The sequence below is a fragment of the Pinus tabuliformis genome, chromosome J, assembly GCF_031772625.1.
Source record: "Pinus tabuliformis cultivar Carrire ecotype Pingquan chromosome J, CPIR1, whole genome shotgun sequence".
Taxonomy (NCBI): domain Eukaryota; kingdom Viridiplantae; phylum Streptophyta; class Pinopsida; order Pinales; family Pinaceae; genus Pinus; species Pinus tabuliformis.
Window position 1 is genome coordinate 1022860403 of NC_142295.1, and position 26712 is coordinate 1022887114.

General features: G+C 39.1%; 1 pseudogene; it reads right to left on the reverse strand.

Moving 5' to 3' along the window:
- Positions 1–511: 511 nt before the first annotated feature.
- LOC149230339 (26S proteasome non-ATPase regulatory subunit 1 homolog A-like) lies at positions 512–26553 on the reverse strand (annotated as a pseudogene).
- Positions 26554–26712: the final 159 nt, after the last annotated feature.

Below are 26712 nucleotides of genomic sequence, written 5' to 3' on the forward strand. Positions count from 1 at the left end.
GACCAAGTGAACCATGTTGTAGGTGAGTCCTTATAACATTACAATCATACACATTGAGTATAACCTTAAGGACATTATATGTCATATGTTTCCTTGGTGGTATGAAATTAGATAGTATATCATTTTTATGGTGTCTATTTTTCCATTAATGTCTAAACATTATGGGGATCCTGAAGACAGTGCCATTTGACCTCTTGAAACTATTGCATTTAAGGTGTTGTCTTGAGACTATCAGTACAATTTCACACTTCTCTCAAACAACCACAAAATTCATATCTACGATGTTGCTTTCATCTCTTGAAATTTGGCATCAGATACATTGTATGTGTTTCTTGTGAGTTGTCCAAGTAATCGACCTATAAATCATGATTCTAGAACTTCATTTAAAAAAAATACATTCATTGAGACAACATCGCTCTTGTTTTGCAACAATTCAGATTAGGTGAGGTCAATTTTGAAGTCCTATATAAGTCACCAATTAATGATGAGGCACGATACTCTTTTGATAGAATCAGGGATCAGAATTATCATTATCATTGGATAGTAACAACCGTAACTTCCCACAGAAATTAGGGTAGATTATGGATAAAGGTGTAATAGGGTTCTTCATAAGATGAATACCCTTGTTCTACATAATATGAATCACATTTTTTACCTTTATCAATCAATAATAATCTCAAAATTTGGATCCACCCCAAGAAGGATATTACTATTTACAAAAAACACAAGAAAACTAGTGAACAAAGAAACAAATAAACACAGAGCACCATTCTCCAATTAATAAATTCCACCAATATGTTCATGAGTACTTTTATAATTCATTTTTAATAGAAGCTTATCTTGACAAAAGGCACCTCAATAATAACGCTAATTACCTGCATTGGTTCACCGTCCTTATCATTAGAGTTTGGGCCCTTTCCAAAGAACACAACACCATTATCAGATACAAATGTATTACCATCATCACCAGATATTGTTTCAACTATACTTGTCTTATCTATTTCTTTTCTTCCTCTCGTTTTAGCCCTTGCTGATGTTGAAAAAATAATGGTTGGAAACTTTGTAGTTGAGGTGGTTGTTGGAGGTGCCATTGGATGAGGATACGCGAACAATGAAGGTTTTGCATCAAATATAAATTCAAACTTTGGGGTATTCAAGTCATAGTTAACCCCAATAAAAGAAGTTGGTACGAAAGACAAGCTCGAAAAGTAGATGAGCTGATACCAATACCAAAACTGTGTGAAGAATTCCATTCCAATAACTATAGTCATTATATCATACATATAACTAAAAGTAATTTAATAGTTACATTCCTACAACCTACATCTAAAATACCATAAGCCAAAATTGCACCCATCTTACTCATGGTATCCTCATGCTTATCAAGAATTATTTTCTCCAGTTGACACCTGAAACAATATCAAGAAATCATTTCAACTTTGTGAAAATTGAAATAAACATATATACCAACATTTTGAAAACAACTTGGTAAGTGATGGAAATATTTTATTTTAAAATTTGAACTTCCATGAAGTACTGCTAGGCCATTTTAAAGTCCAGGGGATAACATACCTGAAGTTACCTACACGTCATTCACACGATTCATTGGTCTGAACAAGAACCATAACCATTGCTATTAAAGCTCCTTCAACAAAATCAACTACATCTAATGTCAAAGGCTCTAGTAGTGAAATGGCTTCACTCAATCCTGTACCATCGCAAGAAAAACCCATTGTTATAGGTGCTCCATATCTAACATGTGGATTGTAAGACTCGAAAAGTAACGATCTAACCTGTGGTGTCTGTGAAAATGCAAGGAAAATTGTCAAATCAACACAAGAAAATAGAAACAGTAGTAATGTTGCCGACATATTTATGCAAAACATTCCACTTATGATTTTGTCTAGAAAAAGATAATTCTATCGAAATGCATAGAAAAAATTAACCTGCTCGTGTTTTGAGCATAAAACAAACCCAAGGGCCAACACTGCAGTTTTTATCACATCATCACTGACATCTGAGACAACAAAGTGGAGAAGGTGTTAGATAGCCTTGTTATTGGTTGTTCCACAATATGCCAAGATGATTGAATACATTCCAACATATTGCAAAATAGGATCTTGATCCCATGTTATTTGTTCAATAAGTGTATTTGCCTCCTCTTCTCTTCCATAGAGAGTAAGGGCTATTCCATGTGCAGAACCCCTGCCTGTCATTTCTAAATTAGAATCATATCTTCCAGGTAGACTAAGGCAAAATAGGAAAATTTAATAGCTTCAAGTAAAAGACTTATTTGAAAGTAGAGTTCTTTGTTACACCAAAAACAATTAATACCTGATAATCTTCTCATGTTGTGTCATGTGCATATGCAATAATTTCACTAGATTTTTCACTTGTAGTCCCAACCATAAGGATACCTGTGCTAATACCTACATATTCCCCAACAATTGTACTATCTAAATAGAGGATATTCTTTATATCCTCATAAATTTCTTCATCGACAGTTGATAAAGCTGCCAATCCCAAACCCAAGCATGCACCATGTTGAATTACCATAGAAATTATAGCACACATCTGTAATGGCTCCCTTCAGAGAAAAACATGCCAAAAAAATAGGATGAATCAACTTTTTTATTATAAAATACTGCATATTTGCAAAGGAATGAGATACTTCAAGATTTGCATTGCGTAAGATTTCACGAAGAAACTATTTGATCCCTTCTCCATGATTTGCCTATCTAAGTCCCAAGGCATTTAGGGCTTCACCCTAAAAAAAGGGACTTCCACCTCCACTAGCACAATTCTAAGGAATATAAGCAGCCATCAAAGAACATCCTTGTTGAATATGACCCCTATGAATGACTCCCAAGCCAGCTGTAGCACTAAATTTTTCCCAGTTTGTGGCTCTGCTCAGCCATCCTAGTAACACAGCAGATCAAAACCATAAAATATCGTAATATAAAAACAAAATTCTGTAAGAAAAAGTTAAATGTGAACACAAACTTATTTTAAATATAAAATCACAGTTGAATGACCAAGTTTTCCCTGGGGAAAGTGTTTGCAATTGTTCCAGCATGCATCAACGCATTGTCATAAATGGTCGCATTGTGGCATACACTATTGTGCATTTCAATATATTATTTTATGGTTTACAGTATGAGGAGATCTGACCTGCACATAACAAATATTGATTTAGTTTAGAAAAATCTCTTGCATTTAGAAGTAGTAACATTGACATATCTAAACTTTCAATTTTAAATTTAAATTTAAAAAAATCCATGCAGTAGTAAAAATAGAAACCTATCCATCATTATCCCATCCCTTGGAAAAAGAAAATTACAAAACTAATTAGAGAATTTCCAATACCAAATGTATTTAAACAACATTAAATTATATTAAATTATATTGTAGCCCCAAGGGTTAGCTCAATTGGTCGAGTTCCCGTTGCTAAGTACCTCGCCAGTTGGGAGGTCATGGGGTCAAATCTCCTCAACGCCCTTGGGGTTAGGCCATTCTTGTTTGGTCGGAAGGTAGATCCCTTCGGGTTGATCTACATGGATTTTTCCCATGGGTGTAGCGGCCACCTAGTGTTTGTGAACCACCCTTAAAAAAAACATTAAATTATATTATATGATTTACAAAAGAAAATTGATTCACCAAGGCCAACAAGGATAAAATATTTTGAGGGGGACTTTAAGTAAATGTGCTTGTTATTAAATAGTTGTTCACTTTAATCTAGAAGATGAAGTTCCAAACATGACACGATTACTTAAAGAGCATATCATCTCTCTTGTGTTGGCCTACAAGTGCTTGTAAGGGTTGAGTCCCACATTGAATTGTTGGCCTCTCTTATCTCTCATATAAATAGAGGAAGGAGAGTTTTTCCATTAAAATATTCTCATTCACATTGGTGCACGTTGCACACAAGGAGCATCCTGCGGGTCTAGGGTTAAGTTTTATCCCTTGAAGATCAGAAATAAGGGTTTTCCAATCAAACTCTAGGGTGGAATTGTGAAGAAGAGAATGAAGAGAGGACCTCTTGATTTGGAGGATGTGTTAGAGTGATGCTTTCATATTGGATCTTCTTGGTTGCTATGGTTTTATCGATTCACCCTAGCTAGGGTTTGGAGAACGGGGAGGGGATTTGTACCAAACTTGAGATAAATCCATGATGTGTACATGTGATTCATTTTGAGCACGTTAATTAAGTTTGCAGTTGTCCAAAAACTTATGCAATTTCCAAATTTTATTTAGTTACATATGTTCTTTATGCATTATTATTTACAACCATATATTTGTTGTTGATTTGACACAAGTAAAATCATAATTGTGAAGTTATTTGACATCTAAGTGAAGAGTATAAGCTGCTTATTTTACTTTTTCCATGATTCCATTATTACTGTTGTGAAAGGGTATTTTCATATTTGGCTATTGGCAGATGAGTTGCCTTAAAATGGATTGAAACTTAACCCTTTGATTTGGTATCTTTTCTCCTTGAATTGCCAAGAAGTTTGGGGTGTTCTGAACTGAAACATTGTACTCTTTCCATTGTTGTTTCATATAGGGTTGTGATCCGAGAAACCTTATAGGATGAAGATAAATGTTTTTATTTACATTGAATTTCGAATTCCAAGAGATATCCAATTTCCAAAGGTGAGGTCCAAATAATTTGGATGTAAAATCTGTAGACTTCCTCTCTAATGGCCCAATTTAGTTCTTCTCTAGTCGGCAAGGGATGCCTTGGCACATCTAGAGAGTACCTGAAGTGGGAAAGGTGCTCTAGGGAGAAGGTCATCCACTGGAGAAGTCAAGTGGCCTCTTAAAACCAATCTTGGGGATTTATGATTGATTGTGGATGCCATTAAAATACACCACTTTTCCCAAAATCATAGAATCAATAGGATAATAAAAAGGTGTCAATTTACCTTGTAAAAATTTTCAAGTATTGATATCAGACATGTGATGAGAAACACAAATATGAGATAATTTAAATTCTGTAGTAGGTAAAATAATGCCCTCAGATCCACACAGAAGTGGTATCTTTGGGTGGTTTAAATATCAAGACAAGAATATATCAATGTTTGATGGAGCATCTGGAAGGAATTCCATCCCTTCTGAATCTTGAGTAATTTATGACAGAAAGAGTCCAAGTGTAAATTTGCATGAAATGCAAGTATTCAATCAAGTAATATGGAAGAACCTCTGGCAGCCATGATAGGGCTTTAATTGTCAATTGATTACACAAGCAAGAAATAATTTTCATACAATACTCAAATTGATTGTGGAAGCCATTTAAGTATCTCATTCTGTCCAAAATCACAAGATCAACATGATAATATAGATGTGCAAATTCACCATGGAGAAATTTTCAAACACTAAGTTAAACATCCAATAAGAAGAATGAAAAAAAGGTTCATGTGAAGGAAAATGAGGCCATTGTCCCAGTGGGAGAACTAGATATCCATTTTCCTAACAAATATTTCAACATCTCAGTCCCAAGTATTCCCTAACACCATGGCCAAGACAAATGATTTTCAAACACTGAGATTGGAAAAGTGATGAGAAACAGTGGAAGCATATCAAAGAGGCTAGTGGGATGGAAAATGAGGTCATCGCTAACACCAATGGGGGGACTGGAGATCCATTTGCACCATAGTGACATCAATGTATCAACTCCAAAAATTCCTTAGTACCACAACCAAGCCAAATGATTTACAGTACATATCTTGTTACCATCTGTATATGTATGCAATCAAAGTATTTCCAATAGTTGCAACTTCTAAATTCTCAGTTGTTAGGTTGATTAGCTTTCATTCTTTTTAGAAGCTTAAAGGACAAGGGAAGCATGGATATCTGGCTATAGAGTTCTACTCCTGTTTCTCATTTTTATAGTTTAATAGTTGTATTTTTCATGTCCAAGTAAAGGGTGCTTCGTGTTTCCCTCAACTTATATATGTAATCTCCAGTTCCAATATTAATATAAATCTTTGTCACTCTCAAGAGAAAAACAATAGAAGAATTGTGACCATTTGAATTCGATGCTTAAGCTCCCCACTATGTGCCCAACTATCTCTGTAATGATGCCTTTGGACAAAATCCCAATATAATATACTCACAACATTCATTGATAGAACTTAGAACAATATTATCTTCTCATTATTTTAACATGGTTGCATACTAGTTTCATTAGAAAATCCAACTACAAGTTAAAGCACACAAAAGTTATAAATGCAGATTAGGGAATACTAAATCAAATTGCAAAAAAAATGACATTCAAAAACATTTCACAAGATGAGACTTCAGACCTGTTGTGACTATACAAAAATTGCAATATCAGAAGTATAGCTATTTCGCCAGACAAAATTCCTTTAATCTTTGCTAGTCTTTCTTCATAAATGACTTCTATTATATCCAATTCATTATTAGCTCCATTGGGAACAGTAGCACCATCTTTCATTTGTACACCATCAGAGGTATCCATTGCAATAGACGTTTAAGCCAAAGCATTGTTCCATTATTAGAAACATCACCCAGAACAACTGAAGATTGTCTAACATCTGCACTTCTTGTGATTTTCTACTTGAGCTCAGGAAGTTGGTTTCTAACATTTATTAGGAAAGTCTGATCCTCATTTTCAAGCAAATCAAATTCTATCTGAAAGGCCAACAAGGCATTATCCTACAAAAAAGGGAGCAAAAATATTGGTTTCAATTCTAAATAGTGAAAATGCAACCCAATATCAGCTTAAGTTCATCCATTATCAAAATTTCCTTAAACAAAGAAACATGCAACCACTATCAAGATTTCCTAAAAAATTACCTTGTCCCCTCTTAGGAGTTTCTCCAATATACTTGCAACAGTTCTAGACTCCTTCAGAAACATGAGGCAGTGACAAATGCTTAAATAATAAGGTGAGGGTAGTTTTTGATATATTTTAACAAGGAGTGCAAGAATCTACAAAACCAACGTAGGTTTTATAAGTCAAATAACATGTTGCATGTCCTATAATGTGGTTATCAGACTTTATATAGTTAGGTGCAATTAGAACATTAAATTGGCTTAACATATATGAGTCCCAAAACAAAATAAGTTTAGATGATGAATACCAAAAGAAAAGCATGACATTTACTACAAAGAAAGTGAATTTGCAGTGCTAAGAGTGAAATTATAAAAGAAATTCCAAGCATGTTGATTCTTTCTGAACATGGGTTGTAATTTACCAATATAAAACCATAGATTTAAAATTGTGCCATAGATTTTTGAACGTACCACCTTTCCATGTTTTTATAAATAAAGTTCATCTGCTAATTACCATAGGAAAACCGTGCAAATGTCATGGAAACTTCCCAATGCATAAAATGCCAATAATTGACTAAGCATATTCATTTCTAGGTACCACCTTTACCTATTTTTATAAATAGAGTTTATTTTCTAAATACCGTAGGAAATCCATGAAAATAAGATAACTTCCAACAACAAAAAATGCCAAAAATTCATTTCTTAAAAAATAGATACATGAAATGTTTAAAGACACTTGTAATTCTCTCTTAGTAATTTTCTTAATATTTGAGAAACAATAATATAGGAAGAAAGCAATACAATGCAATAAGACTGCCTCTTACAATCTTAACCAATATATGGAGTATTCATCAATGGTTGTAAAAGTATGTGTCCTAAATTCCTAATTGCTAGTAAAGTCCCATGCAAATGATTATAGATTAGTGAAAAACACTAGAAGGTTTAACAGTCAACTAAGAAAACATATAATTTCTTCGTAGATGCACAAAACTATTAGATATATTTACCTCATGTCGACACTCTCTTCTACCAACAAATCCATGAGAAACATTAATGTACTATGAAATCATTCGAGCAACAATATTATAGTAGTAGGGAATAATATGTTTCCATTATCACAAGAGAAACCCAATAGCTACTTTCTCGCACCATACATATTGTGCTCCAGTTTGAATTATATTCAAAAGAAATTTGTTAGTACTAGCAGTTGTATTTGAACTAGAAAATATTGGGGGCTACAACCATTCCTATATAACCTGAGACAAGAGAGCTAAGTTGAGTTGACAAAATCCTATCTCTCCCCTTCCCCAAGCCAAATCAGGGAGAAGGACAGTTTTTTTTACATCAACTTTTTTCACTGTCATGACCAGTACCACATGAGTATTATCTAAGAAATTTATTACATAGAAATATACATTGACAAAAAATACCTAATACATAGAGCCTAGTAAAGAATAGTCGAAATTCGCAAGCAAACACTAGGAAACCAATGTTTTATTCCACTCAACTTCTCTTTTGTGTGATTTTTTCTTTTTTTTTGTCCTATCATGATAGGTAGGGAACTAGTGGTCTATTTAATTACTCTTGCATATGAAGAAGCCCTCTCAACACCCTAAATTGGAGGATCCTCCCTTGGTGGCTTGGCATAATAATTCAAAGCCTGTTCAACTTAAAGCTTCTTTGTCCCCTCCAAATCCTTTAATTTTCCTCATGGACCACCAAAGACTCAACTTTTTCTTCTTCTCCTTGTTACTGCTCACCTAATACATTTTGAAATTTTGTAGACTGAGCGCAAAACTAATAATTTGGTTTGAGTGGATTACAATAAATGTTGTCATGCGGAAAGAGTCGATAGTGCGGACACAACCGACCTCCCTAGAAGCAAAAGCTTTCTAGTGACAAACAAGACAAATAAACACTACCTTTCTCTAAACATGCATTGAGAATACAAGTAATCGGGGGATCTTAACATACCTTAAGTCCAACGCTTTGTAGTAGTCCAGCCTCGCCGATCCAGATGAGCTCCTCCTTCTCTTTGAAACCTGCATTCACTAACAAGCCAAAAGATTAAATAGCACCTGATAAACTCATAAAACAATACATATCCAACATACAGACCAAGGAGTATATGAAACAAATCATGAATAACAATCTGTTGAGAAAAATGAGTTCATTTGTATTAAGAGGAAACAAAAGGAACCATTACAACCTGAGCCTTGGTGTTGTGCAAGTCCCTCCTAGGGTCCAGCAAGAGTTTTCCTTTACTTTGATCAGTTCACCCACTCTAAAATAAGGCTAGGAAAGGATGGGAATCTCTCCTCTCAAGCTTTACAAGGGAGTCCTAATTCCAGCAGCATCTACCCTTAGGAATGTTCAGCTTTCAACCTCCCCTCCCTCTGGCCCAATGCCTGTATTTATAGTGCTCTAGAGGAAGTTATTCAGGTCCACCATCAATGGGATAAGCCCCTCTTCGGATGGGATAGCTCCCCTCTTGATGGGTAAGTTCCTCTTTGGTAGGGATACATGAACCATCTGGAGGAGCTTCATACACATCAAACAAGCTTCTATAATGCTCTAGAAATGACCACAAGTAACTTTTTTGGAGTGAAACTTGCGCCTTTTGACCTTTACAGGAGTACGCACCCATTGCTTTATAGACAGAGCGTACAAGTACGCAGGTATTGTGAACTTGGGATGCGTAGACGCAGGTAAGGCTAAGAGAAACTCTATACCCAGAGATATATATATTTTTAATGACTTTCTCTCTTTCTTGGAGTTTGACATGGAGAGCAGAGGTATGAGGCTTGCCAAGGAGGATAGTATGACAGTTGATGAAGCCATACTAACTGCAGATAGTAATGGTGACAAATTTTAGTGTAACACATATTATAGGCTTGTACTGTGATCTACAAAGGCACATAATAAGGGAGGTGAAAAGAAGTCAATGGACCCCAATCGAAGGAGACGAAAAAACTACTTGGTGGGGGTATCATATGATTTCCCCCATGCAATACAGGAATAGGAGAAGGACTCTCCTGAACAACTGAGATGGGAAGGTCACTCTTCGATTCATGAGAATATGAGGAGACAAGAAGAACATGAGAAGTATGATCACTACGCTCTTCTAGAACAAAGTGAGCAACTGGTGGCAGACCCAAGTCGACACTCTTTTCGACCAATGGTTAGTCCAGAACAGACACAAGAGAGTCTCACTCAGGAAGAGCAGGACGGGCAAGAGATGAATCCAATTCAATCTCTTTACCAACTAGGAGAGGGTTAGAAGAAAGCCTCTGATAACCAACAGGAAGTTGGGGTTGAGGAGTTGTAAGGTTTTCCAAAACTTTGGAAGCTTTATCCATAAGAGGACAAAGGTGAAGAATATTCTCTCCTTCACATAACCTACAGGGGAATCTAATCTTTCCCTTCTTCTTACCATCATTAGCTGAAGGCGTAACATCAACATGATCTCCAGAGGTTGACGAGGATGGTCAGTTTAGGTCTTGAGACCATACATCGAAGACTCTGGGAATGCCAGAACAGTCACGAAGGAGATGGTCACCCTTACACAGCCTGCAAGGGAATTTTACCTTCCACGAAGGATCAGAATGTTTGCCGATGGGGGGTGCATTTGGAGTAATAACTTCACGATTAGCCTCTTGCTTATCTAACTTCTTCTTCTTCGTGTTCTTCTTCTTCTTCTTATCCTCCTGGTTATAGGATTTCAAACTTTCACCAAGCGAAGGAGAAGAGGAGGTTGAAGAAATGGGGTAGAAGGTGAGGGGTCAACCTTAGAATCATCATGACGTGATTCAAATGAAGGAGATGGCGGGGCATGATTTGGGACACTCAAGACCACCGAGGTCGAAAATAACCAAACAGGTAAACCAATGGTTAACCAAGGGAGGGACAACATTGCCATATAAGGAGCACCAACATTTCCAAAAGAAGGAAAATGTCCAGGATTCCCATTCGAGGGGAACCCTTAACTGGTAAACTCTGGGAATGTTTCCATTGGAATTGATCCTAAAGAATCACTAAGGAAGATAGCTTTAACCAAGAATATTTCGTGCGTAGGTAATTTTAAGACACTGAAACAAAACTTTGCCTTTTCATATTTTAAGAGTCGAGAAAAGGACGAAAGGTGACTCTAGTCGCTTTCGCAATTAACAAGCTCAAAAGGACAAGTGCTCAAATGATATTTTAAGTTTAATGAGTCAAAAATATCAAATGACTGCTCTAGATAATCTAGGTAAAGAGGATTACCAGGAAACCATGAACTGCAGAATACCTCCCGACGAACCAAGAAGAACGGGCAGGAAATCCCCCCGAAGCTAACAACAACTGCTAGGTTTAAAGACGTTGGAACATGTCTCTAGCCTAGACCACTAAATGTGAGCGTTAAGTTTCAATGCTTCCTTAGGTTAATTGAATAAATTTTAACGGTTGATCTTGAATTAGGTTTCAATGACAAGGCCCTACCACTGTCATCTAAAAATTCATATACGCAACTATATGAGAAAGGGGATCTTTGTTCGATGAAAGTTAACACTAATTAAGACATAGGGAACACAAAATCAATGCAACAATCAAAGAATGAAATCTTTCTCTAATAAATTTCTTAAATGCACTTAATATTCCCTTAACAACAAAATAATTTTCATTTCCTTTCCAATGTTTATGATGATGCAATTATAGCTTCTCAATAACACTACTAATGCAATATTTTCGCTTAAGTAAACTAGAATGATGTTCTCCTTTTCATAAAATGCAAAATGAATCTTTCACATAAAGCACTTTAAATGAATTTTTTCACAATTATGAACAAACCAACATTAATCAAATCTAAAGCATTATAAATGAAACTAAAAGCATCTTCTTCCCTTAATCAAACAAGCCAAACACATAAATGCTTCAATCGAAAAACCAAGCAATGTAATCTATGGTTGGAAAGAGAAAAGAGACACTCGAAATAAGAGAACAAACAAGACTCTTTTACTCACTCAATTGAAAACAAAGCATCCTAGTTACCTTTGGGAGTAAGAAGAGAGTTTGAGGGTCAAGACACATTAGCATTGGAATGGGAGAATTTCTGATTTTTCTTACCCCTGTGACTGGGGTGACGTTTGGGCCAAAAGTAGCACCGATCGGCATGACTAACCAGTACTACAACTAGCGCTGATGGTTGATTGATGAAAATTTTTGGCCAAAAATAGTGATGATTGAGGGATTCAAAGAAAAAATATAAAATAACTTCACACAGGGCTAGACTTAACACATTAGAGGGTGGGCTAAACCAAGAAAGAACACAAATCAAGCTAAATGAAGCTTTCTAGTTAGGGATAAAATGGTCTAAAACGCTTACGGGGTCAAAATCAAAAGATAAATACACACCGGCCAAGATTGGGGTCAAGCCCTAATCTTCACTTACAGGCATCGGCGTGACCGCCTAACTGAAAACAAGCACCAGAAGCTGGTTGGCGCGACTGTTCCTCCGTAATTCACACTGGTCGGCGTGACTGTCAGCCGATTAAAAGCATTGTCCAAGGGAACTAAGGAAAAATTAAAAAAAAAATCAAAATAGGGACCAGATTTGCTACTATGAATTTTAGACTTAGGCTAGTAAGTAGGAGAAAAGAAACAAAACCAAAGGGAAAATGTGAAACTAGAAAAGTTCTCATGAAATCATGAAATCCAAAACAAACAAAAGTATTGGGATCCCCAGTGAAGTCACCAATTTGTGGTGAAGTAAAATTATAAGTGCGGACACGAACGAATTCCTCTAGCTCAATAATGGGTCTAGCCACAACAGATACATTCTATGGAAGATTTTCTTAGGTTAGAATCAATCAAGAGGGCCTACCTCTTGGTCCTTTATCATATTTGATGATGTCCTGGCTTTCTCGCTCCAGGAATCTCTCGCTTCCTTCTTCAAGCTCCTGAAACAAGTGTTACACAGTAATTTGTCACTGCCTTCATCCTAGTCTTCCTACTGTGTCATGAGTCCAAAATCATTCATGCTCATGCTCTCTGATGTTGCCAAATGACCCACTTTTCCAAAGGTTTCTGCATCATCGCATCTGTTGGCCAAATAAACGTGCTGAAGAGCGCTGCAAAACAGTCCAGAAGCGCTGCCATCGCGGAAGTACACATGATTCCCACGATGGTCGAATTTCATGTGTCAGCGCAACTGTCTCTTGTAGTTTCCCGTGATGACACGACTAGCTACGTTATTCAATAGCGATGTCAGCATGGCAGACCAGTTATGTGCCTGCGATGATCCAGATTGGGCGAATTTGTTCCAACAGTCAACCTTCCAGATGACTCCAGACCTGGTTGTTGGCCGAGTTTATGTCTCCCTCCTCTCTCTGGCATGGTGGTTCCGTCATTTGTGCTACCTTCCTTGGAGATAAGCTCATCCTCCCACCTTTCATGGAGACTCCTTCTCCTATTTAAACTCTCACCATTGCTATGTGCTTCTAGTTTTTTTAGTTTGGAATTCTTAGTCTTTGGAGTGTTTCTGATAGTACTGTGAGTTTGCTAGATAGCTGGTGTGAGTGTGACAAGTGTGGGATTGTTGAGAGCTTGAGGAAGGTTGTGAAGTGCCTTTGATCTTGTGTAAAACTTGTGAGTGAGAGAGACTTGTATGTTGGGAGGTCCATCTTCATAGAGTGAATGCTTGAGGAACATGCTGGTTGGATCCCTTTGAGAAGGCTTGTGACGTCAAGACTTTGGTTGTAAGCTTACTCTATTTCATAATTAATGCAATCAATGATGTTTTCCTATGTCTTGTATGTAATGTACTAGATAGCTCATGACTTCTTGACTTTGTGGGTAAATAGATCATTGTTGTTCTGGTTATGTGCTTTGTTGTATTTCCTTTGCATTGTTTCAGGTTGATTACTCATTAGGAGAAGGAAACGAAAGCTAGAGCAGCGCAACGGAACTCCATCGATCACCCGTTGAGGTAGGCCTGCAACTCGAAATATTTAAGGAAAGCTATTGTTGATTTGTCCTTGTTTGTGACTAGACCCACTCTAGGGCTAGAGGGGTTGCCTCTGTTCGCAGAGGGAACACTTTCCTGCATCACAAATTGGCGACTCCACTGGGGAGCCTTGGCCTTTGTTCTTTTCTTGTTTACTCTTGCCTTGCTTTTTGTTTTACTCTCTTTTGAAGTTTGGGAACTAGTTATCTGTTTGTTTTACTCTCTTTTGAAGTTTGGGAACTAGTTATCTATTTTCTAAGTTTCTTGGCTTGATCTGGGAAATGTCCTTATTTGCTTAAAGATTAATTGTTTCTGGTTTGGGAATCTTTGGTTCGCCTGTTTCTTTTTTGAACATCATCGTGCTTTTTAATTTAACAGCTGTGCTGTCATTACGTCACCCTTTTTGTAATATCATGTTCATCGCGTTATCACACTTAACAGTTGCGATGGTTCTGTAAATCGGACCATTGTGGAAAAGTCGTTTACTTCCACGCTGACATCGCTTTGTTGCTGCATATTGTTCTTTACCAACACTCTATTGCTAGTGTATTGCCTGCGCTGATCACTGTAGAGTTGAATTTTTCAATTCTGCCTCCTGAATCCTTCAGTCTTGCTAGTCCCTTGTTGTTCTCACTTGTTTGATGACTTGTTTTTCACTGTTTAGAGGTTGAGGCACTCTTGCGAGCTTTGTTAAATGAATCTTCTTTTTCTTGCTTTGTGACCTAGTTTCATTGTTTCAAGTCTCTTAGATCAATTTGGCTTGGTTTCCTGTTTGCAAAGATTCGTTTGCTGCTTGTTGTTGGTTTGATTGAGCCTTCCCCTTTGCTTACTTTTGGTTGATTGTTTAGTGATTGTTATTGGACAAATCTCGGCATTGATTTGATTTCTCTTCACTACCCGGACATAGATTACAATTGTTTGGATCAACCGTTTTTCCACATTTGTTTGTTGCTTATTGGTTTCTTTAGATTAGAGGCATCAAATCAAAAAGATTGCATTTCATTTGGCATGCGAAAGTGAAAGTGAATTTGTATTTCAAGTTGCATATTGAAAAGTGAATGATTAGATATCATTAGTAGTATCCGTTCACTTTAAGAATTTATGTCTACTTGCATTGAGTGACTGTTTTTTGCCTTGGTTTTCTTGGTTCGAGAATGATCTCTCTACCTTCCCATAGGTAGGTGTTCATTGAAGAAAATCGATATTTCATTCATTCTAGCTACATCCTAGGTTTTGTTATATACAGACGGTAAGGCCTGAAAACTGAAACATAATCGAAGATCAACTTTAAAATGAACTGAATAAATCTAACAATGCATTGGAACATAACACACACATTTAGAGGTCTATGCTAGAGACGTGCTCCGGCGTTGTTAAACCTAGTCACTTTTGTTTCCACTCAAGGTTGGGTGATTCCTCCTTTTGTGACTCAATAGTGGTCTAGCACGGATTTTTGCTCCCACATACTGTTGAGTATATGGGGAGACCCCACTAGGTTATCATCCTTTATCCATAGGAAGCCATGTCTACCGCCTTACAAGTTGTAAAGCACCGAACACAACATTTAGGAAGATTGACTGTCGTACGGAAAGTCCTTGGTTTTCATATGACTGCCAAGGTGTATATGCAGTTTTATGGATTTGTTTGGTAAACCTTTTTGCCTAGTTCTCCAGAGTAGTCACTTTTGTTCCTTTTCAGACTTCCTAAAAGAAAAGGTCCATCTTAGCACTTTTCACTTCAGGCTCATTAAATATTCGAAGGCGACTAGAGTCACCTTTCGTCCTTTTCTCGACTCTTTAAAAATGAAAAGGTCAAGTCTTGTTCCTACGTCTTAAAATTTATTCGGCCATGATTCACATTTACCCGGTTAGATCTTGTTTGTGTTAGCTTGAGTAGGGTTCTTTCTCATTCTCGATGGCAACATCCCCCAAGCATACCGGCCAAGGTTTTCCTTCAGATGGAAATCCTGGTCCATTTCCTTCCTTCGGAAATGTCGTTGCTCCGTATATGGCAACATTGTCATTACCTGGGATAACCATCAGTTTGCCCGTATGGTTGTTTTTAACCTTGGTGGTCCTGAGTGTCATGATTCCTGTTCCACCATCTCCTTCGTCCGAACCAAGACATGTTGATTCCAAGGTTAAGCCTACGCCATGTTCTCTTGTTTCTTCCTCCTCCTCTCCTCCTTCGCCTTGTGAAAGCTTCACATCAAGTAACCAGGAGCCTAATAAGAAGAAGAAGAAGACGAAGAAGAAGAATAAGTCTGATAAATCCAAGGCTACCTGTGCAGTTACCGCTCTAAGTCCATCCCAAGTCAAACCACCTTCTGCTACTTCACAGAAGGTTAAGTTTCCTTGTAGGTTATGCAAGGGTGACCATCTTCTTCGTGATTGTCTTGGCATTCCAAGGATCCTAGAAGTATGGTCTCACGATCCGGTTCGTCCCTCATCATCCTCTGAAGCTCAAGGCGATTCTATTCTAGCAACTGGCAATGGTAAGAAGGAAGGGAAGATTTGATTCCCCTGTAGACTGTGTGAAGGCATCCATCCCCTTCACCTTTGTCCGCTCATGGATAAAGCTTCCGCCATTTAGGAAAGTCTTACAGCTTCTTCACCCCAACTTCCTGTTGGTTATCAGCGGCTCTCTCCAGACCCTCCTTCCATTGACAAAGAGATTGACTCAGATTCTTCTCTTGTCTGTCCTCCTTCTTCCGAGCCTGGCTGTGCTAAGCCTGTTCCAGACCAGCCATTGGTCGGAAAGAGTGTCGACTCCGGATCACCACCTGCTGATCGCTCTATTTCGGAAGAGCATCATGCTCATGTTCTTCTCGTCTCATCAAATTCTTCTGAGTCTGAGAACGACAATCCTATCCCAGCTGATTCGGAGAGTCCTTCTTCAGTTCCTATAGAGTAGGAGGCAATCATACGATTCCCCCACCAAGTAGTTCTGTCATCTCCTTCGACTGGAGTCATTTGACTACATTCCGCCTTCCATCCCATGTGCCTTTCTATATTACAGTACATGCCTATGATAAGGCAGTACCTGGCACTGTCTTGAATGAGGGTGCATCTGTCAGTGTTATGCCTTCCACTACTTGGAAAGCTTTGGGCTCCCCACCACTTGTGCCAGTCACACAGAATCTGTTGGCATTTGACGAAGGAACTAGTCAACCTTTAGGGATCTTCCCAAATCTTCCAGTTACTTTGGGGGGTAAAACCGTCTATAAAGATGTAATGGTTGTCCACGGTGCTTTATTTTTCAATCTTCTCCTTGCTCGTGACTATTTTTATGCCATGGGGGCCCTCATCTCTTCACTTTTCCGTGTGGTTTGTTTTCCACACGACGGAAGAATGGTGACCATAGATCAATTATCGTTCTTTAGTCCCCTGGTGCCTCCTGTGCAGCTGTCATCCCCTCTCGGTTCTTGCTCGCAAGCAGTACCTTCCTTGCCACAGGTCAATTATGTGGCTACCCGTTCCATCTCTGCATCTGCTGCTGATCATGCAGATGGTCTCGTACATCATGTACTAGGGGCATTGGAACCCGATCTGTCATTGGTGCATCATGACACGTATTCCTCCCAAACTGTGTTTCTTCCATCTCGCGAAGACCTCTTGGGAGCCATGTTCTCATATGGCCCATGAGCAGGTGCCCGAGGATAGTTTTGATCTTGTGTCAACCTTGTTAAAAAATGAAACAAGGTGTTCCGAGGATAGTTCTGATCTTGTGTCAACCTCGTTAAAAAACGAAAAAAGGTGCCCAAGGAGTCTTGAGGATAGTTCTTGATCTTGTGTCAACCTCGTTAAAAAATGAAACAAGGATCCCGAGAATAGTTCCTGATCTTGTGTCAAGCTCGTTAAAAAATGAAACAAGGGTTATGAGGATAGTTCATTTGCTGTGTCAACCTCATTAAAAAATGAAACAACTCCTTTTCCAAATCGAGTCTTTGATTAAGATCTCGTAAAATCCAAGTAGAGTCTTTCCAAGATATCGAAAGTGAACCTTCATTCCATCCACCTCGTTGAATGCAATGAAGCTTGGGGGGCATGTACCTCGATTTGTGTTATTATGCTGGGGGCATGCGAACTTATAACAATCATATTTTTTTTGTTTCAAGCTTGTGTAAACATGAAACCGAATCCAAGCATAGTTCTCCATGGTTCAAGCTTGTGTAAAAATGAACCCATAGCCGATTTACATCTCGTGATTGCCGTTTATCCGCTAAATTTCTGCTAGATGAGCCTTGGTTGTTTCATTCCATCGCCACCATCTCTTTGGCTGATCATATGCTTTAACTTGATTGTTTTTCCTTTCCTAAGGAACCGCAGCGATGAGTGGTTTTATTAGCCAGCCTCTTCACCATTACATGTTTTGAGTAGTTCCACCATTGCCGGAACCAGTTGCTACCCTTTATACCACTCGTTCTTCTAGAACGAGTCTCCTTTAAGCTCTTTTCTGACTCGTAAAAGATGAAAAGATTGCCGAGTATTTTTCCCTTTTTGACTCGTTAAAGAAAATAAAAATGAAGGTCTGCTTTCAGCTCTTTCCTAACTGTTTAAAGACAAAACGATTGCCGAGTTTTCCCTCTTGACTCAGGTCTGCTTTCAACTCTTTTCTGACTATTTAAAGACAAAAAGATTGCCGAGTTTTCCCTCTTGACTCGTTAAAAAGAAATAAGAGGCGGTCGCCTTTAAGCTCTTTTCTGACCGTTTAAACAAAAAAGATTACTGGGCCTTTTTTGTTTCAAGCTCATTATCGGTTACGAAACGACGTGCTTCCGACCGCTTTTCTACTTTTTTGGGTCGAAGTCACTACATACGAAAAGTACTCCTCGATCATAATGGTCAGGTGGTTCTTTCGAGTATCATTTTATACTTTTCTGGGCTCGAAAGACACAAACCTACGAAAAAGGACCCCCCCTGGATTTTTCTTTTCCGTGTCTTTTTCAAACTCTCTAAACATAAAAAAGACTCCGAGTTTTACCTATGTCAAACTCGTTAAACCCTGATGACATTGGACTCGACACCATGACGAGACTCGAGCTTCTCCTTCCTAGGGCTCATTAAAATATTACTAGGTTGGACTCAACAACAGGTTTATCATTGATTGTCTATGGCAGCTAGTCACTCTTGAACATCGACACTTTTGCTTCTTATCGGGTTGGGACATCCATACGTCATCATTTGGCCTTTCGTGGGTTGGGTTATCATTCTTGCCTCATTCCATTTGATTCATGCCATCTCCTTCGAGCCTCTGATCCATTGATGCCTGAATGCTGCCACACCCCCCTGCGGATTCGTGTCGCCGACATGTTCAAGAGTATAATCCTTCTGCAGTTTACACCTTCATCTTTTCCTCTGATACTCTGTTTCGCCATCTACCTCTTGTTCCTTATCTCGTGTCGTTGATGGGGGAACATTATGGCCCTCCTGCGATAGGTCGTCTCCTGTCGACATCAGCTCATTATCCAGGAGATTGACCTAGAGATCTCCTTTTGGTACCTTAGAGCTTGCATGCCTCAATGGCAAGTTCTTCACACCTGACGGTCGACCTTCATCATTGGTCATCGATTGGGTGATTCCATGGGTGTTCAACTTCAGCTCCTTTTTCACACTTCGTGGATTGTGCTGGATAGTACCTTGAGATCCATTGACATTATTGGTGGTTTCTCTCGCGCTTGTTAACAGTTTTCATCAGTGGCTGGTAATCAAGCGATGTTCTACCATGCTCGAACTCAGCACATTTATTCACATGTTAGGATTTGTACTATGATCGGATGGTTTCAAGACCCCGAACTCAGATTACACATGTTCGGGCTGAGTGGATTGGTTTTATGACTACATGACTCATTCATGCATGGCTGTGACCATACCTGAGTCTTCATGGATGGCTGCGACCATACCTTTATCATCATCATGGTCTCATTAGCTAGATGGATGCATCCATACCACAAACCTATTTCGTATGTCTTTTGGATGGTTGCGCCCATGCCTAGACTACATGTAATTCATTATCAGAGATATCAGTTGTACTTGCGTGCAGGTTCTTCCAGATGGTGTTCCAGTTTAGTTAGTTTCGTAAAGAATTTCACCCCTCCCTCTCTCTCGAGCTTCATACTTTAGCGGGAACCTGTTACACAGTAATTTCTCACTGCCTTCATTCTAGTCTTCCTACTGTGTCATGAGTCCAAAATCATTCATGCTCGTGCTCTTTGATGTTGCCAAATGACCCACTTTTCCAAAGGTTTCTGCATCATTATGTCTGTTGGCCAAATAAACGCGCTGAAGAGTGCTCCAAAATAGTCCAGAAGCGTTGCCATCGCGGAAGTACACGTGATTCCCGCGATGGTCAAATTTCATGTGCCAGCGCAACTGTCTCTTGTAGTTTCCCATGATGACATGACTAGCTACGTTATTCAATAGCGATGTCAGCGCGGCAGACCAGTTATGTGCCCGCGATGATCCAGATTGGGCGAATTTGTTCCAACAATCGGCCTTCCAGATGACTCCAGACCTGGTTGTTGGCCTAGTTTAGGTCGCCCTTCTTTCTCTGGCATGGTTGTTCCATCATTTGTGCTACCTTACTTGGAGATAAGCTCATCCTCCCAACTTTCATGGAGACTCCTTCTCCTATTTAAACTCTCACCATTGCTATGTGCTACTAGTTTTTTTAGTTTGGAATTCTTATTCTTTGGAGTGTTCCTAATAGTATTGTGAGTTTGCTAGATAGCTGGTGTTAGTGTGACAAGTGTGGGATTGTTGAGAGCTTGAGGAAGGTTGTGAAGTGCCTTTGATCTTGTGTAAAAATTGTGAGTGAGAGAGACTTGTATGTTGGGAGGTCCATCTTCATAGAGTGAATGCTTGAGGAACAAGCTGACTGGATCCCTTTGAGAAGGCTTGTGACGTCAAGACTTTGGTTGTAAGCTTACTCTATTTCATAATTAATGCAATCAATGATGTTTTCCTATGTCTTGTATGTAATGTACTAGATATTTCATGACTTCTTGACTTTGTGGGTAGATAGATCATTGTTGTTTCAGTTATGTGCTTTGTTGTATTTCCTTTGCATTATTTCAGGTTGATTATTCATTAGGAGAAGGAAACGGAAGCTGGAGCATCACAATGAAACTCCATCAACCACCAGTTGAGGTAGGCCTCCAACTCAAACTATTTAAGGAAAGCTATTGTTGATTTGTCCTTGTTTGTGACTAGACCCACTCTAGGGCTAGAGCAGTTGCCTCTCTCCACAGAGGGAACACTTTCCTGCATGACAACAAGTAAACAACAACAACACACAAACATAATAATAGACAAATTGCAATTCAACCTACTTAACAAGTCAAGAAAAACTAAGCCATGAATATGTAATATGACAAAACATGTAGGAAATCAATCAATAGTTGCATATATTAATATCAAAGAGAGATTACAACCATTCGTCTTGACGTTGTAGTCTTCCTCTAACAAGAGGTTGTAGAGTTGAGGATTCTGTGATCCATATCAAGTTTACGAGAGATTTTTCGGCGAAAATCACATGAGAAACCATTTGTCGACGCGTTTCAAACCAACCAGTGTGGTTCATCATCAGGACAAGACTAGGTTCCCACACACTTTTGCTATCATTCCATGACAGCTGCAAACAACAATAGTTTAAAGGCTCTTCCCTTTATAATTCACTCCAAACTAAACACACTTCTCCCTCACACAACTAGATGGCTACAACTAGTAATAGCTTGCTTGTCTAATCAAAATAGTATACTCACACTCGGCCAACACTCTAACTTTGACTAGTTTGTGCTTGGGAAGAAGGGAGGTTTATATAGGAAATATGGATGGGAGATGGATCCTATTCTCATGGGAGAAGGACTTATCCATTGAGGTAGTTCCATCATTATAGGGGAAAGGATCCCAAACTGTCATCCTCGACCCAATTGGCCAAACCATTTACCTGACTTCCATTACAGAGCCTCTAGAGCTGGAAGCTTTGGCTCTAATTTAAACGACTTTCCACAACAGTACCAACACGACTAGAACACAACTCAGTCGCACCAATCAGAACAGGGAATAGTGCTAATCTCTGCACATCGGCACGACGGAGAAAAAGGTCATTAGCGCTGGCCTTGTAAACTAGGAAAAACATAAGTTTCAGTGGAAATGGTGCAAAAGGGAAATGATCTACTCATGAAGAGGGACACAATGGGAGTTTCTTCATGAAGGAAAAGCATGCGGGGTTCACTGTAGAGGTCCTCCAGGATCAAGGAATAGGGAGTACAGTGACAAGATGCTGTGTAACAGTCGTTCACCCAGTTCATGTCATGAAAGAAGTGTGTGGACTGTTGGGTGAGGGACATAGACTATGCAGTGGTTCTTCAGCAAGTAGGGCCTAAAGTGTTTCACCGCCTTGTAAACTTCATATGCTTTCTTATGGGTTAGTTATGTTTTGGTCCCTGCAATATTGCGCTCATGAAGGAGATGGGATGTTCATCGTTCATCTCGTCCTTCTGAGTGAGTACTAAATCAAGAAAATTATCAGAGGAAAACATGTATAGCAAGAAATCCTTCTTGAATTTTGGGTTGTATAGTGCATGTGCTTCCACAATAGCTTGCTTAATGCATACTTTTCCCTCTTTCCCCAGCTGTAAACTACATCTTTCTTGATCATGTCCTGCATGGGCTTGACTATCTGTGCATAATCCGAGATGAACTTCTGGAGGAAGTTTATCTCGCCTAAGAAAGACTACATAGCTTTCTTGTTGGCTGGGTGAGGGATCTGTGTAATAGTCAGGACCCAATCTAGATCCACCTTGATCCTTCCACAACAATGTGTCCGAGAAGGTTCCCCTTAGACACTTCTAATATGCTCTTTTTGGGATTCAAGGAAATCCCGAATTTCCGGCATTTCTCCAAAAGTTTCTTCGCATGGAGTATGTGGTCCTCACGTCTTCTTGAGAACAAAGTCACATCATCGAGGTATACCACTATGCTCTATCCAATGAGTCCGCTAAAAGCGATATCCATGGCACGCTGAAAGGTTGCACCTACATTTACAAGCCCAAACGACATTTTCTGTAAGCGAACGTACCCCGCTTGGTACGAAAGGTAGTCTTAAGTCTGTCAGGTTATTCTACAAGAACTTGATTGTATCCTAAAAAACCGTCGAGTAGGGAAAACATCTGTGCCCTATATATTATTTGCATAATGTGGTCCATAGACAGCACGGGGTAGTTGTCTTTCTTTGAGGTACGGTTCATGTTCTGGAAATCAACACACAAGAGGATTTCCCCGGACTTCTTGCGTATAGGAACAAGGTTTGAGACCCACATGGAATGATGAACCTTGTATATCATCCATGCATCCAACAGCTTGGAGAGATCTTTTTGTATGCAAGTTTCAAGTGACAAATGTACTTTCCTCAGCTTCTGCTGATATGGCTTGACTGCTTCTTTGATCGGAATGATGTGTTGGATTATCCACATGTCATAAGTTTTTAGATCATCATATGTCCATGCGAACACATCTCAGTATTGTTTAAATAGGTGGACAAAGGCTTTCTGCTCTTGCTATGTACAACATGTGCCGAGATTGACGAACTTCAGATCTTGTTCTGTTCCCAAGTTGATCAATTCGTGCATCATGGTGGAGTTGTGGGTTTTGTTGATCCTCAGCCCCTGAAAACATTCTTGTAGGTCATAAAGATTTTCCAATTATGCTACACCCTTCGTGATAATGTGGCCTTTCCTGTTACCAGATTCTTCTTGTAGAGAGCGCTCGTGCTCATCGTTATCTATCAATGCATCTTTGAAGACGTCAGCGTTTTCCATGAAATGAAGTATATGTTGATCATCATTAAACACATGTAAGTTAGTTATGTTTTCAAGGATCGATGGTTTTTACAAAATTTCAATAGCAAATCTATCCCTAATCAGTGACATTCTTGAAGTTACATTTTACAGAGCATTGGCAGCTGCATTACGCCTATGTGGTACAATAGTGATGTTAAATGCTTGGAAGTTAGAGATTAGTAACCATAACTCTTGTTGGTAACTTTTGATATGCAGTGTCAAATAATGAATGGTGTTACATACCTGTCGTACCACTATCTCTTAGTCACCTACCACTTTGAGCGCAATCACGTTGAGGCTGATGGCTTTCTGCAAGCCCAACACAAGTGCTTCATACTCAGCAATGTTGTTCGTGCACTCAAACTCCAAGTGCCTTGAAACTAGATGCTTCCTATTGTATGGGTCGATCAAGACACTTCGAGCTCCTAATCCATCATGTGTCCTTGATCCGTCAAAGTAGATGGTCCACAACTTTTTTGTACATGGAATGTTTGATGTGCTTGTACTACTGCTACTATTGTTTCTACTGCTATTGCTACTATTGGTACATTGTACTATACATGTTTCATTACCATCAATTGGGCAAGGAAGGAGTCCCAACTATGTGTTAGGTGGGGTTGGAGCTAGCTGTGTAGGATAACACCCCAATGTTGTCTCTAGGAGGTAGTTTCCAAACACAAGTTTTGCAAAGGCCAACGATTCATTCTCACCATTGATGGGAGTGACATTATGCCTCATATACCTCTTGGATAATACCCAGGTTTGGTTGTTTCTGCACTTGTACAAAAGCCACATGTGAGACCAGTTTATAACAAAATATCCATTCAGCTTGCTGGATGAGTCTCTGCTGAGTAGTATATCGTATGCTTCTAGTATGTCCACAACAATTATGTTGACGCATTGGTGGACTCAACTATCATGAGATAGTCAGATGATCACATTTCAGAGTTCACTAATGGTTCAGATGTTTTATCAAGTTGGATGATCTGCGTGGATGTCTCTCTCCATTGTGCTTTGATATTTTTAGCAATGGAGAGCGGTATGACATTGGATGCCAAGCCAGAATCAACCTAGTAGTTTTGAACATTATAGTTGAAAACTTCAAATGAGAGAAGGAATGTAGGGAAACTTGAGTTTCCTTCTTCCATTCAAAGTGTGTTTAGCACAACAGAATGTGATCTCAAGGTATGCTTTCTCACTTGCTGGTAGAGGCTGCGTTGTCCGTTGTTGTTTGTCCCAATGTGTGCAGCAAGATGTCTCACTGAGTCTAGATCTTAGCTAACTCGAACAAACTGATGTTCATGCAAGTTTTTTTCATGCCATGTACAATGTTGTAGTCCAAAGGTGGTAGACTCAATGAGATGTCTGGGGTAGGACTGATGTTCATGTTGTTCGGCAGAGTGTTCTGCATTATGTTGCCTATGGATGTACTTTTGTTTGTCGCTGTCTTCCCAGACTTGTTCTTTGTTTTTTGCTTTGGGTCAGTTGGTGAATCAACCTTCCTTAATAGCAGTGTCATCTTTTCTTGTGCTTTGCCAAGTGTAAGGGGAGTCCCTTTACTCCTAAGATTGTAACGATCATTTTTCTTTAGGGGCTATTTCTTGGTGTTTGTTTTCAGCATTGCTTGCTAGAACTAATACATGTTCACCACATGCCCAGAACTTGATGCTTCATTAGGTGAAATACCTTTGTCATTATCCATGTCTTCTGGTTCTTCCTTCATATTTTTTTATGCATCAAATGTATGACTACATACAGAGCTTGCGACTCGCTTTTAGTTCGAACAAGAGTCATCTGGGTGATGTTCTTTGTGGAATGAATAGAACTCAAAATTTGCACACTAATCGAGTTGGAACATAGAGCTCTGTACAATTTTTGTAGGGTACCAGTTGCTGCCTAATGACATGCTTCCTTCTCTCTGTTTGGGTGGGTGGCTTCTTACAAATGTGTCTATTTTCCAGTGTTTAAGCTCAGACACTCCTGTTGTCAAGTTATTGACGAGGCGAGTGGGGGTTTCAATATCATTTTCTTCCCTGTCTTTACCTTTGCTCACCATCACCTGGGACTTTATGCTCGTGTCTTTGGAGTCCTTTGTTGGTTCATCATCCTTAATGACTCCAATCGTGAAGAGGTATTTCTTAACAGCAATAGGCTCTTTGCAGTTTTCCAATAGATTTGGTTTCACAGCTCGCTTGATGAACAATTCAATGCTGGTCAGAAGTGTGGATGTGTAGTAATCAATAGTGATGGAGTCATGAGGTTTGGTGTCTGCTACAGACCTATTCAATATGTGTGTAAACCTCTAATTGAAATATTTTACCTTTTACTTCCCCTCCATCTTCAAGCTTCCCAATTCTTTGAGTAACATATTTGGGGTCTTATCAACAAAAAACTTTTCAAGAAACATGCTTTTGAATGCAACCTAGTTATGTATGGAGTTGGCTGGAACGTTGTGATACCATGCAGCTGCGCGACCGTCCAATGTACATGGAAACAATCTACATGCTACATTGTCATACCATACCTCAAGGGTCTACAGCTGCAGGTAGAACTTGTCCAAATGATCTTCTGCCTTTACTGTGCTGTCACGATTAAACTTGATTTTCATTCTTTCTATTCACTTTAGCATCTTCTGCAAAACACTCAGGAGAGCAAATGGTCCCTGAGTCATCCATTCCAGATTTTGGTCATCCATCTCTTCTTCTTCTTCGTCCTCTTCCTCTTCCTTAAAATTTGACGGTTCTAGATCTGAATCTGTTGGTTCATCTCTACCTCTGCCTCCTCTGCTACCTTCTCCTCTGCCTCTTGTACTAGAGTCTGATCCTAATATCACAAGGGTGTCTCATTCCCCTTACCGAAAGGCCAGAGGTTCCTCTCCTTCTTCAATAGCTTCTGCTAGACCTTCAACTGTGGCAAGAACTGCTTCTTCCATTGACGATACAACAACCCTTGTGGGAGTGGATTTTGGCTTCTTTGATGCGTATGGAAGGTGTTGTATGCCTGGGATGACTCCGAATGATTTCGAGAGCTAGCAGGTGATGGGACGAACAGATCAAAGGTGATGATATGGAATTTCATGTTCAGTCCTGGG